This window comes from Amphiura filiformis, chromosome 4, assembly GCF_039555335.1.
Source record: "Amphiura filiformis chromosome 4, Afil_fr2py, whole genome shotgun sequence".
In the NCBI taxonomy this organism is placed as follows: domain Eukaryota; kingdom Metazoa; phylum Echinodermata; class Ophiuroidea; order Amphilepidida; family Amphiuridae; genus Amphiura; species Amphiura filiformis.
This window is the reverse complement of record NC_092631.1, coordinates 57,479,239-57,492,061: the sequence shown is the minus strand read 5'-3', so window position 1 is coordinate 57,492,061 and position 12,823 is coordinate 57,479,239. Positions and strand designations below refer to the sequence as shown.

Genomic DNA, 12,823 nt, shown 5'->3' with positions numbered 1-12,823 from the left:
CCTGAAATGAATCAAACACTGGAAAAATTGTGTAATTTGGTTTATGTTACGTCATTTATATTAACATATATACATCCATATACTATACTGTAAACAAACGGTCCCGTGCATAATCAACATGACATGCAATTCCCGAAAGGAGTCCACGGTTGTTGGACGTAGCAAGTGAGTTACCAAGGTTTTTTAATTATTCTAAATTACGCGAAATATGTTATTTTTAGTCAATTTTAGTACCCCAGTGGGCACACCTGACGTTGAAAGCACGCTAAATTCACGTTGAAATTGCGACATCGAAATCAATTTCAACGTTGAAATCAGGTTGAAATCACGTTGTATTTGCAAATGGATTTCAACCTGATAGACTTGTTTCAACCGGATTTCAACTAGATATTAGTTGAAATCAGGTTGAAATTTCAACGTTGTGTCAACGTTGAAATTTCAAACTGATTTCAACTAACCTCTAGGTTGAAATCAGGTTAGGTTGAAACTTCGACGTTGTATCAACGTTGATTCAACGTCGAAATCCTAATCTGTTGGGACGTCCGTCAATTTCTGCCCCTTGAGCAAACTTCCTTAATACTTATCCCCCTTTTCAGGAAAACGGCTTGGCTACGCCATTAATATCATGAACGAGTCCACTGACCTATTGCATAGGACATTATTTTGGTTCCTCGCCGTTGTCCGGTAAATGATATAGACGAATCCAACGAGCCAAGTCATAGTCAGGATTTGGTCGGCCATTATTGGGTCCCCGCATGTACCAAACTGGTGTTGTGATTGCCTAATTGGGTGGATTAAACCCGCCTATAATTCGATGTTGGATTCTTCTGTGTTGTATTCCTGTCATCATTCTTTTGTCTACGTGTAACACGGGTGATAGAATGCAGTTTAAAATACACTCCAAGGCCGCATCATTTCACATTTTAGGTGAGATAGAGCCGACGGGGACCCAGCTAATGGTTGCCATTGACATGTAGGAATGCATGAAATTGGATTCGTCTATAAGGGAATTGCTGTAATCAAATTTGAGCAAGTTTGTTGTGTAATCCAAACGCCACGGTTGCACTTTTAATGGCTTAGTGGTTCTTTTGGTATGAAACGAAACGTCCTCATAAAATGACACATCTCAAGTACCTTTAACATCGAAACCTTCATAATGTATGTTTACATCCAATAGCGACCCAAGGTATCATTATGGTTTCACTTTTCATTAATCATCTAGTCCTGAAAGTTTTGCCGTTGAACGACCATATTGATCAGCGTGTCCTTAAACAGCAGTTTTACCTATCTCTGAAAATAACCAAACTCTAATGATATACCCAATATACGTAAATTTACCTGGTTTTTCTTCCAAGGCAGGTTCTCCACACCGTAATCATATCGTATTTCTACACCTCTTTGGATATTTTTCAAAGCAAACAGTGTCAAAACTGGCTGGCCGTCTAGTATTTGCTTGCACATTCTTGCGTTAACCTCATCCTCTTCCCCATGATTCACCAACCTTCCTAAGTATAGCCTAGAGTGACGTTGGGGTTTATCTGTGGAATCAACACTAAAACAGGAATGGAACAGGATGAAACAACTTTGAAACATGTCTACATAGTTTATAGAACACTGTGACATATTTCTTAAGTCTGTAATAATAATAATAATAATAATAATAATAATAATAATAATAATAATAATAATAATAATAATAATAATAATAATAATAATAATAATAATAATAATAATAATAATAATAATAATAATAATAATAATAAAATTATTAAATAGAAACGAAATCCTGTATTGAAAGTACATGCAGCATATTACAAGTAACAATTTACTTAAAAGTGATTACCGGGCTTTCGGGATTATAAAAATCACCAGCATCATCATGATTATTAATTATGTGGCTCCATTCATTTATGTTTATAAGCTTAAAGCGGCGCTCGTTGTTTTCACATGATCAACTTGGCCTTTTGACATTGTAGTTTCAGACCTCTCGATTAATTGTTTTTAAGCAACTGCAACATTTACCAGTAGGGCTATAGTAACTCATAAACGATGTAAACACTTAAATGTGACTACTATTTCAGGTATGTTGAGGACAAAAAAACAAAACATCTTACCACATGCGAGCTTCATTAAATCGGAAGAAGTATCTATAACCTGACGAATTGAGTGACTCTCTTTTGTCACCCTCCTTTCCAGAAATGAGTGTTCCAGCGTATTGCAGAAGAAATTCCCCTTTTTGGAAATCTTTGGTGGCAAACACGCCTCTACCTGAAATGACAAAAATGTCCAATATCAGCGATGTCAATTATTTTTGTTCACGGAGTCTATTTCCCCGCTTGGCAATATCTCATATGCACGTTTTATCCCTTACATCATGTACATAGGCCTACACTGTATCTTGAATGGCTATTGTAGCCCACCAACCATGCCAACCCTGAGGTTAAGAGGCTAGGAAATAACTTTGTACGCCTTTATCTAATCCTGTCATTATCTAATCATCAAGGCTTAAATAATGATATAGTGATATTTGATTAGAAAGCGTATTTTGTTTGAAAGCTAGTTACAAACGCAACAGGTTCCTTTTACATGCAGGTGTCTAGAACATGTAGAATGTCTTGCTAGTTAAAGGACCTTCACAATTGATTTTAAGTTTACCGTTTCCCTCCCGCATTCAGAATTAAGAATTGCAAAATATTTAATTATTTGATTTTTATTTGACATTTTCTCTGTTAAATGATATTTTAATTACATTAATTTGCTACTTTCTTGCTTCGATCATCTTAGCTATGATGCTAAATAAACATAACACCCCTGCATTATTATCAATGTATAAAATCAACCATAATTGCAATATGATTAAATCTGTAGTGCCAAATGTACCGTCGATATTGGACTGTGACCACGCGTTTCAAAATAAAGAGAATAATAAGTAATTAATAATAAATTATTAAAACTATACCTTGTTTAGGAGAATCTAGCCAAAATTGTCAAAATGTTCCCAAAATTGTGGGAAAATTTGTAAAAACTAAGACAATTTGGGTTAAATTCGGCCGAAAATTTTGACTTTTGGTATATCAATGGGTCCAAATTTCTTGAAAAATTGGTATATTTATGGGTCCACTTTCAAATTCTCAGCGGCACGTCTACCAAGAGTACCCCCCCGGGTCAATATGAAGGCTATTCTGAACAAGTATCAGTTTTTGTGTGCAAAAGACACGATACCAAATAAAACTGTACTAATTAGCCTTGATCAAGGCTTCCTCCTTACTTTTTCTCTATTCATGCTCCTCATAGGACCCATGGTAGAAGTAGGCCTATCATATACTGGACTCTCTAAAATTTTTAGTCAGGTCAAATTTTTTGTGTAGGACGAAGCAACATAAGCGAGGGAGGAAGTGTGCCTTGTGGGGTGGGCGTGGTGGTCATTTTGCTCACACACTACCCCTGCAGTGCACAGTATGCCTGGAGTATTGTAAGATAAGAAAGTCCACTATCTGGCCTCAACAATTCAAATGTCAAATCAAATTTTACAAAGTTATGATGCTAAATAATTATTTCAAAAGAATAACTTTTGAAACAGAAATTTTTGGAAAATGTGGCAAAGCTTCCATGAATTTTACATTCATTAACTATGGACGCCAAAGGACTTGAAACAAGTCTACTGTACTATCTGCAAGCATTAGATAATGATTAAATTATTCGAACAGATATAAAGCAATTTAATCATTTTCAGAAATAAATCTGTAATGATATCCACATATATAATGGGCAACCCAAGGAACCCCGTATAGTCTATCCTCTTGGTTGTATTTGGATCTATATAAAGTAAAAACTTATGCACCTACCAATGACAGAGCTGACGAACCTCGCCTGAAATCCTGGAGGGTCACGCCCTGCAGCCACCCACTGTTTCCATTGGTGTTTCTGTCCAGGTACGCGGTTTGACCTCCTCAACATAGTTGTAACCTTGATTAAAAATAAATAAATAAATAAATAAATAAATAAATAAATAAATAAATAAATAAATAAATAAATAAATAAATAAATAAATAAATAAATATAAATAAATAAATAAATAAATAAATAAATAAATAAATAAATAAATAAATAATCATTCCAAGCGATAGACAAATCAATGATTGGTATAGAGTGCTCAATCATTTGGGAGCATTATAATAATTGTAAACCAGGAACAATATGACATTGCCGTTTTACAGAACTGTTTCGTGAGGTCTTGAAACAAGACCTCACTCTTCAGAAACGAAATTTAGAGTGTCAAAATGTTATTGTTAAGCGTAGGCCTATGCTTTTCACAAAATGTAACAGAAGGTTTATTCAAATATATATGCGCTATGCCAAGTCAGTAGTTGTATAATGTTTAATAGTTATATAACAAATGTTTTTTTCTGTGCCTACATGGGAAAGAAGGAAAGAAAGAAAGAAAGAAAGAAAGAAAGAAAGAAAGAAAGAAAGAAACAAAGAAAGAAAGAAAGAAAAAACTAGAGCAACTGTGCCATTTGCAAGGGCACGAGGTAAGTTAGGCGTATGACTTTGATGGCATCATCATGCAGCAATACTGCGCAACGTTAAATTTGACCCGACCTTTGACCTCGGATGACCTTTTCGGTTTCATACTCCCCAAGTGTTATAGGGATCATCTGCCCCAAGTTACAGCCTGATCAGAGCAACTTTAAATTTGACCTGACGCAGGTAATCGCAAGGCATGTTACCTTTTAATGACCTTTTGACCTGACCTTTGACCTTATATTTCCCTGGTCACAAGGTTTGTTGTCGGTTTGTCATTTTTCGGTTCAAATGACTTTTTTGACCCATGTGACCTTAAATGAATTGTAAATTATTTGAAACAGGATTAGAAAGGATCATTGCATTTAAAGTTCAGCTCAATTGGAGCATTTTGAAAAACTTGAACTTTGACCCATTTTGACCCCTTAATGACCTTAAATGAATTTTAAAATATTCTAAAAATGTTTAGACTGTCATAAGGATCATTGCATTTAAATTCCAGCTCAATTGGAGCATTTTTTGGTTAACATGACCTTCTTGACCCATGTGACCTGGATGACCTTTGACGCTAAACAACCCATAACCATTGTAATTTGTAGCTAGCTACCCAACACTGCTTGTGACTAAGTTTGGTCGAAAAGTACCCCAAACCCGTGGCACATCCCTGTATACCTTCAACCAGGGAGAACCTCCTCCGGGCCATCACCCCAGCCCACCCCAACATCAACTTTCGACCAACTATATAGGAACTTTTTGAGAATTCCAATTCTATAAAGGAACACCTGTATTAGAAAATTAAATCACAGTCTATATACAATACACACTATGCCATATGCGTCAATAATAGAATATTGATTTCAATCGAATTGAATACATCCCTCCATTTTGAGTTTGTAGTTCACCACTGAGCGATCTAGCGATCGATTGCTAGCCAATCAGATAGAACTCCTTTTCTTGCGTTCGGTGAAATATCACTCGCCCGTCGCTCACCAACGGGTATTTTAAAGTTTATATAATATAGGGTGTCGACACTGTGCGATGATTACTGAATCGTTAAAGTAATTTCGTCTTTTGTCATTCATTTTAAGACATGTCATTTATTTATATTCATGTGTTGATAAAATGGATTATGTTGATAATCTTTTAGGAAAATTGCATAAATGATATAAAGAACATTAAAGGGCAGGTCTATTGCAAAAATAACATCATTATCATATGATTGGCAAGCTAATATTATAAGGACAATGGAAATGACTCCTTTTGGAGAAAATAAGACGTTTAAAATTGATATTCCGCAAAAACCAACTTAAGCGGTGAGTTCCTTTGAACGAGACAGATTAGAACAAATGTGACGTCATGAAATGAGAAAAGGGAATATAAACGCTCTGTATACTGTATACTGTTGTTGTTCACAGAAAAACTCTAAATTAAGTATATATTACAACTGGTTTTTAAACATATGGATAAAATCAGCCGCTTCTTTTTTTTTTTTTTATTAGTAAATTGTGATATTACAATTCATATGTTTATCAATATCATGAGAAATATTAGGCCTAAAAAAATAAATAAATAATTTGAGCTTAGAATTTCATCTGAGACTAGCATATAAACCGTAAAGTCCACAAACTCATGTATCTGATTTCCCTGTGCAATATTCAGTTGGATGAAATATAGGTTTTCCCAGAGTATTTCGCATTTATATCATTCATATTCATAAAAAGGACAGTTTAAATTCGTCCTAAAAATTGAAGTCGCACAAACTCAAAACCAATTTGATATTTGTATCATTATATTTCACATTTGTATCATTGATATTCGTCAAATATGTGTTCAATTTCGTCTCGTGGGGCGATGGTTACTGAATCGTAAAAGCAATTTAGTCTTTTGTCATTCATTTAAGACATTTGTCATTTATATTCGTCAGGTGTTAAATGGATGTATAATTATGATTATTTAAAAGGACAGTGGTGTTCGTTTTAGTTTATGTTGAAGATATTATTATTAGAATTCTTATGATCATAAAATTGTATAAGAAAATGATAGAAAACACACAAAGATCATACGAAATTTATAAAGAAAAGAGTAACGTTAAAGAATAACAAAACAAATATAAATTTACAATTCATATGAAGAAATATACTGTGGGAATTTCCAAGCAAATAGGGACATGTCACATGACCCAAAACATCAAAAATATATAGAACTTTAAAACTCTATTAAGTGCTACAATAAATTAACATGCTATTTAAATTAAGTCGTCTTACCTGTTTACCATGCATTTTCTTACCGGGGATTCGCCTTTGCACATCTTCATTAAGGTTTTGTTTAATGTGTTTTTGTTATTTTGTTATCCAGAATAATCCCACAACCACTTAAATATGTTTTGGACTTATATCAATTTCAAGAATAATCTTTTACATGTTTAATCTTTGTAACAATTTATTGGATCAAAATTTAAAAAGAAATTAAAGCCTACATTATGAGCTTATAAGCATAAGTAAAAGATACATGATACATAAAAATGTTTGAAACAAAAGCAGATCAAAAATAAGCCCCCTAAAATGAACGCACAATTATCATGAATTGTATATAGGCAGGGTTCGGTTTTTGCCGGCAAAAACCTGTTTTTGCCTGCAAAGTGGCAAAAACTGTTTTTGCCTGATTTAAACCGGCAAAAATGGGCAAAAACTCACATTATAGTCACTCAAATATTAAAAAGTGACACAGAAAGCTCATAAACAGTAACAAACAGATTTTAATTAATTATTCAACATATTTTTTGTCTCATCAAGTCCTTAAAATGAAAAAGTTTTGAATTTGATAAATGCCACATTTCGATTAAATGCACTTGAGCAATGAAAACGCATGCCTTTAATATCTTAATATATTGCTTATAATTACAAAATCTGGCCTTGTTACACTCGGGAACTTATTTTTTGTAACTTAATGAGATGAAAAAACTAAACTATAAATCACTTATTTAGTTTTTGCCATTTTTGCCGGCAAAAACTGTTTTTGCCAAGTGGCGCGGTTAAAACCGCGGATAAAACCGCGGTTTTTTCCACCTGCGGCAAAAACCTGCGAACCCTGTATATAGGCCTATGAGACGAAATTAAATGAAACGATAATGAATATCAATGACAAATGACGAATTTGCTTTTGCGAAAGGGATCGCTACCGTACGTATTTTCAGACGAATTTGAACTGCATGACGAAAATCAATGACACAAACAAAAAATTTAATGCTACAAAATTGAAATCTACTGGCACAATAGTGAAATTGAAGTGAAGTTTCTCGCTCAAAGATTTTTGGGACGAAATTGAAACTGTCTTTTATACGAAAATCAATGACAAGTGCGAAATACTCTGGGAAAACCTATATTACATAGTAACAATACTGCTGTGTGGACTTTGTTTCCGAAATGAGAACAATAGACCTAGTCTGCATATTGTTATGCAGCATGGTAATTAATACACTAGAAGAAGTTTTGGATGAGAAAACGTATACATTTTGGTGAGGGGTGGTGCAATAATTATGTGTACCCGGGGGGGTGAATTATAGGGGGGCAAAGATTTTTTGGGAGGCCAAAGGGGGGGGGGCAAGCATTTTTTGGCAGGTCGAAAGGGGGGGCAAGCAATTTTTGGCACAGATATTTTGGGCACCGTTTCTATATTACGCCCTAAACAGGCGTAGGAAAACGTTACGAACACGTTCAAATATGCAAAATTTCCTGCTCGCTGCGCTCGGATTATATGTTAAGACAATTTAAGGTTTTAAATTCGGGTTCCCCAAAATCTTGCATGTGTAAGGGGGGGCAAAGATTTTTGGCACGTCAAAAGGGGGGGCAAAGGTTTTTGGCACGTCGAAAGGGGGTAAAGGTTTTTGGCACGGCCAAAGGGGAGCAAGCGATCAATATAAGGTCTATCGCAAACTTAACAGAGAAGAAAATCAAAGAAAGGAAGAAATGCAGAACAATTATTATATGCAATAAAAGCAATACAGTAATCACCCAACAAAATAAAGTTGCTTATGAGGACTTATATAAAATATTAAATGATAGTAACTGCAAGAAACAGACCAAAAACACCCAAGATTAAATGCACGTTTGATGTATATTGCATAGGCTATGCCCTATATGAGACGAAAATAAATGAAACGATAATGAAATGACGAATTTGCTTAAAAATTACGAAAGGGATCGCAAAGTATTCTCAGATGAATTTGAGCCGCAATTTTACAAAAATCAATGACACAAAGTCACGAACACGAAATACAATGCTACAATATTGAAATCTAATGGCACAATAGTGAAATTGTACTAGAGTTTCTAGCTCGAAATATTTTCGGGACGAAAATGAAATGTCTCTTGTACGAAAATCAATGACAGAAGTGCGAAATACTCTGGGAAAACCTAGGCTAGATTAATTAACATAAACGCGTATGCAAAAAGTGACGCTTGCAATAATAAGACAACTAGGAAGAAAGGTTTTGACCCGGGGGGTTTTGACTTTAAACACAGAAAATTAATGTACGTGTACATGGTGTACGGGGACCGATACACAAGAACCAAAAACAATGAAGTGAACAAACCAAACAAAAATTAAAGGGATACAAATGTTACGTAGGCATAAACCCCCGCGCGCCCGCATACAATATAAGTGAAGTGAATATTTTTCTTACCTGAGTTTAAAGTTTTGAAAAGAATGAATTGAGTAGCTGCAGGTCCGACCAGGCGAAATTTGGTTTATCAGCACAGTGATTTCTCTCCAAACTGACGATCTTCAATTCCAAATGCACCATGCATCGTCATATATATAGCGACTTGTCACGTGTGACATGTTTTCGTTTTCGGCGGCAAAACCGGTGGAACACACACATTTTTAATGAATCTGGGTGTCTCACGTCCGCCAAATCTAAGTGTTCTATACGGGGTTCTATAACAAAGAACTTTTATTGAAATGTAGGCCTACCATGGCATGGATCATGAAAAATCTATGAACGTACGGATTATAAAACAGATTAAAACCCAATCAACACAATCATTGATAAGGGTAGGCCTACATTTGAATCTTTGCTGTAGGACATTCGGGACATGGACTCCTCCAAGTCCCCGGGCCGGGCATTAAGTCCAAACCGTAGATCCCATACGAGAAAAAGACATTTTAGTTTTATTTGGCTATCATCGAGTCATTATTTAAATTTTATCATCATTATTATTATTATTATTATTATTATTATTATTATTATTATTATTATTATTATTATTATTATTATTATTATTATTATTATTATTATTATTATTAGTGTTATTAGGCCTATTATTATTATTAGTGTTATTATTATTATGATATAGTGTTATTATTGTTATTTATATTTATAGGCCTATTATTAGTGGTATTTGGTATTATTATTTATTATTATCATTACTGTTGTTGTTGTTGTTGCTATTGTTATGATCAAAAAACGCCCTGAACAGGGTTGGATGGTTGGATGGATTGAATGTATATAAACACGACACTCGGACCCGGGACTCGGACTTGCGCATCAAGTCTATCAGGTATATGGGTGGTACCCCCGGCAACAATCCTAACCCATCAACATGATCATGATGATGATGATGAAAAACGTGCAAAGTTTCGTGTATGTTTGAGGCGCGGCGTAGCCTGGCTTAGTAATGATAATGGAATGTTAACAGGTTGAGGCCTTAAACATTGATGCATGGTCGAGAGGACACAGAGCATCTGTGGGGACATCTGGTATATATATAGAACTATATTTTCAATTTGAGTAAAAATATTAAGTGACCGGGTTTGTGGCATTCCCGTTGGGAGCGTCGAGCGCGGGCACCTGGTTTTTCTAGGAAGTAATTAGTCAGTGTGATGTGTTCTAATATCTGTGGTGTGATGCGGCGATATTCCCATGAGCACTTGTTTAGTCCACGTAAACAAGTTAAACCTGCTAATCGTTGATCATCGTGACGGTGTCCCGGGTGTGTGTGTGTGGGGAGGGGGAAATACTCAAATTTGGTTTGGGTAGGGTCCTGGGGGTAGGGTGTGTCGCTGATAATTTAAAAGTGAACCAATCATACCAATTTTGCAAGAAATTTGGACCCATCGATATACTAAATGTCAACAGTTTCGGCCAAATTTAACACACATTGTTTTAGTTTTTACAATTTTTCTCATAGGCCTAATTATGGGGCAATTAAAAAAAAAATTATAGGCCTACCAAAATTGGCCGAGAAAAAAGGGCCATTGATATATCAAAAGGCCGAAAATGCTGCCCACATGCATGCTTGCGTCACGTCCCCGTATTTGAACCCCTCCCCCGGATTATGTCACTATAACCGGTGCATTTTGATATTATTATTAGCATGTTTCAAAAGTGGTAGACAATGTGGTATGTGCCCTGGGAGCAAAATTTTACTAAGTTGGAATTTTTTTCAATGGGGGCCCCCTGACATGTCTCATAGAAATTTGTGTGGATGCATTTGTGACCCGCTCTGACAAAACCCGCCATAAGTCGCACTCAGCCATTTTGAAATACGTTGAGTCAAAGTTGGGACACGGGTGAAAAACCTTGCAGATTTTGTTTTCCAGTTTTTATTATTTTTCAATTCCTTAATATGTTTACTTTAAAAGGTAGAAGGACCCCTATTAAATGCCATTTTTGACAATTTGTGATATTTTCCTTAACAGAAAACTACATTTCTTAGCTTTCCTTTGCTTTTTACCCCATTCAAATACGATATTCCATTCAAAAGTTTAAATTATAAATGTGGCAAGGGATTCGGCAAAAACCTGAACACTTTATGAAATTTGTATACTTTTACATGTAGTGCTTTTATTTAGTATTTTATTGTTTTTCAAACTGCGATTTTTAATAAAATCATCTTTTAAAATAAATTTGAGCAGATTTAAGCTAGTATTGTTAATTAAAAGTGTATTATTATTACTTTTGGTAAATATTGTATACCTAGAAGTGTTTTTAATCCATTATGTGGTATATTTTATATTTTTGATGACAATTTACACAAAGTAATAATTATTAAATGTTATTTTGCTGTTTTTTGCAATTTCTATTTTAGACATTAGTGTAATTTTTGATGCACAATATCTCATTTTTATTTATTCCAATTAAAAAGCCATTGGCATAGTTATTCATTGGATATTCCTGCTTGTCCTGACAATTTTAGTTTTTTAAATTCACGTTTAGATTTTGTGCTAGGAGCTCCGTGCATACTAATGAGGTGCGAAAAATATGAAATTTGCATATTTTTGAATATTATGCAAATTGTATTGATTAATGTTAAATTTCAAAAATGTCAGGACAAGTAGAATTAGCCAATATATCTAAATACCAAGTTTCATGTTGATAGTTGGTATACTTTGTCCAGGAGAGCGCATCAAAAATCAGTCAAAATGACCGCCATTGGCGGACATTTTGAATACGTAATTTGCATAATTTATGCGAAAATTATTTTTTGTATATAATTTGGTATGTGTTTTCATGTCATCAATGAAAATTAAAGAAATAACTTAAAATAAAGATTTTTTTGCTGAATAGGGGTCCTTCTACCTTTTAACCTACCATTGAAACAATTAAGTATATTCTTTTATGTCTAAAGCACCCAAATCTAGCATTTGAGCGAAACCAAGTCCTTAAACATGTCATTTTACAACTTAAAACAATATTTAGGGGTGTTTCATTAAAATCTGAGGGGGTCACGTGACAACTTTGTTGAAAAGAGGGTCAGTTGAGACGGAATGATGGTAGAATCCGATTTATTACGTCACTTCGCCAGCGTATAGTTAGGGGCTGTGTAATAATTATGAGCCCTGGGGATGGTAAAATTGGGGGGGCAAGAAATGTTTGGCGAGCCGAAAGGGGGTTTCTGGCGAGCCGAGAAGGGGGGATTTTCATGAGACGTACACATTCATGAGACGCCTTTTAAATAAAACGCTCCAAAAAGGCTTTATAGGAAAACAGTACGGAAACGCTTTAATCACAGATATTGGAACACATATATTGTTCCAATATCTGTGCTTTAATGTCCAAATTTTCCTGTTCGCTGCGCTCACAACATATATCTAGACCATTTAAGGTTTGCAAATTGGAATGAAAACATTTGGCATGTGTAAAGGGTGGGGGGGGCAAAGAGTTTTGGCGGGCCGAGAGGGGAGGAGCAAGCAATTTTGGCAGGCCGACGGTGGGGGGGGGGCATGCGATTTTTGGCGGGCAGTTCGGAAATTCACCCCCCCCCCGGCTCATAATTATTGCACAGCCCAGAATGCGAAC

The 12,823-nt window shown here is 35.1% G+C and overlaps 1 protein-coding gene and 1 long non-coding RNA gene across 2 annotated transcripts in view; both read right to left on the bottom strand.

Annotated features, from left to right (window-relative positions):
* The window catches only part of LOC140151122 (sphingomyelin phosphodiesterase-like), a 496,863-nt gene that overhangs the window by 201,004 nt on the left and 283,036 nt on the right, over positions 1-12,823 (bottom strand). The gene's annotated exons all lie outside the window — the stretch shown is intronic.
* On the bottom strand, positions 2,105-9,315 carry LOC140149883 (uncharacterized). Its single transcript, XR_011858761.1, has 3 exons — positions 9,206-9,315; positions 3,846-3,966; positions 2,105-2,268 (listed from the first exon to the last, which is right to left on the bottom strand). It is a non-coding gene; the product is annotated as an uncharacterized lncRNA (long non-coding RNA).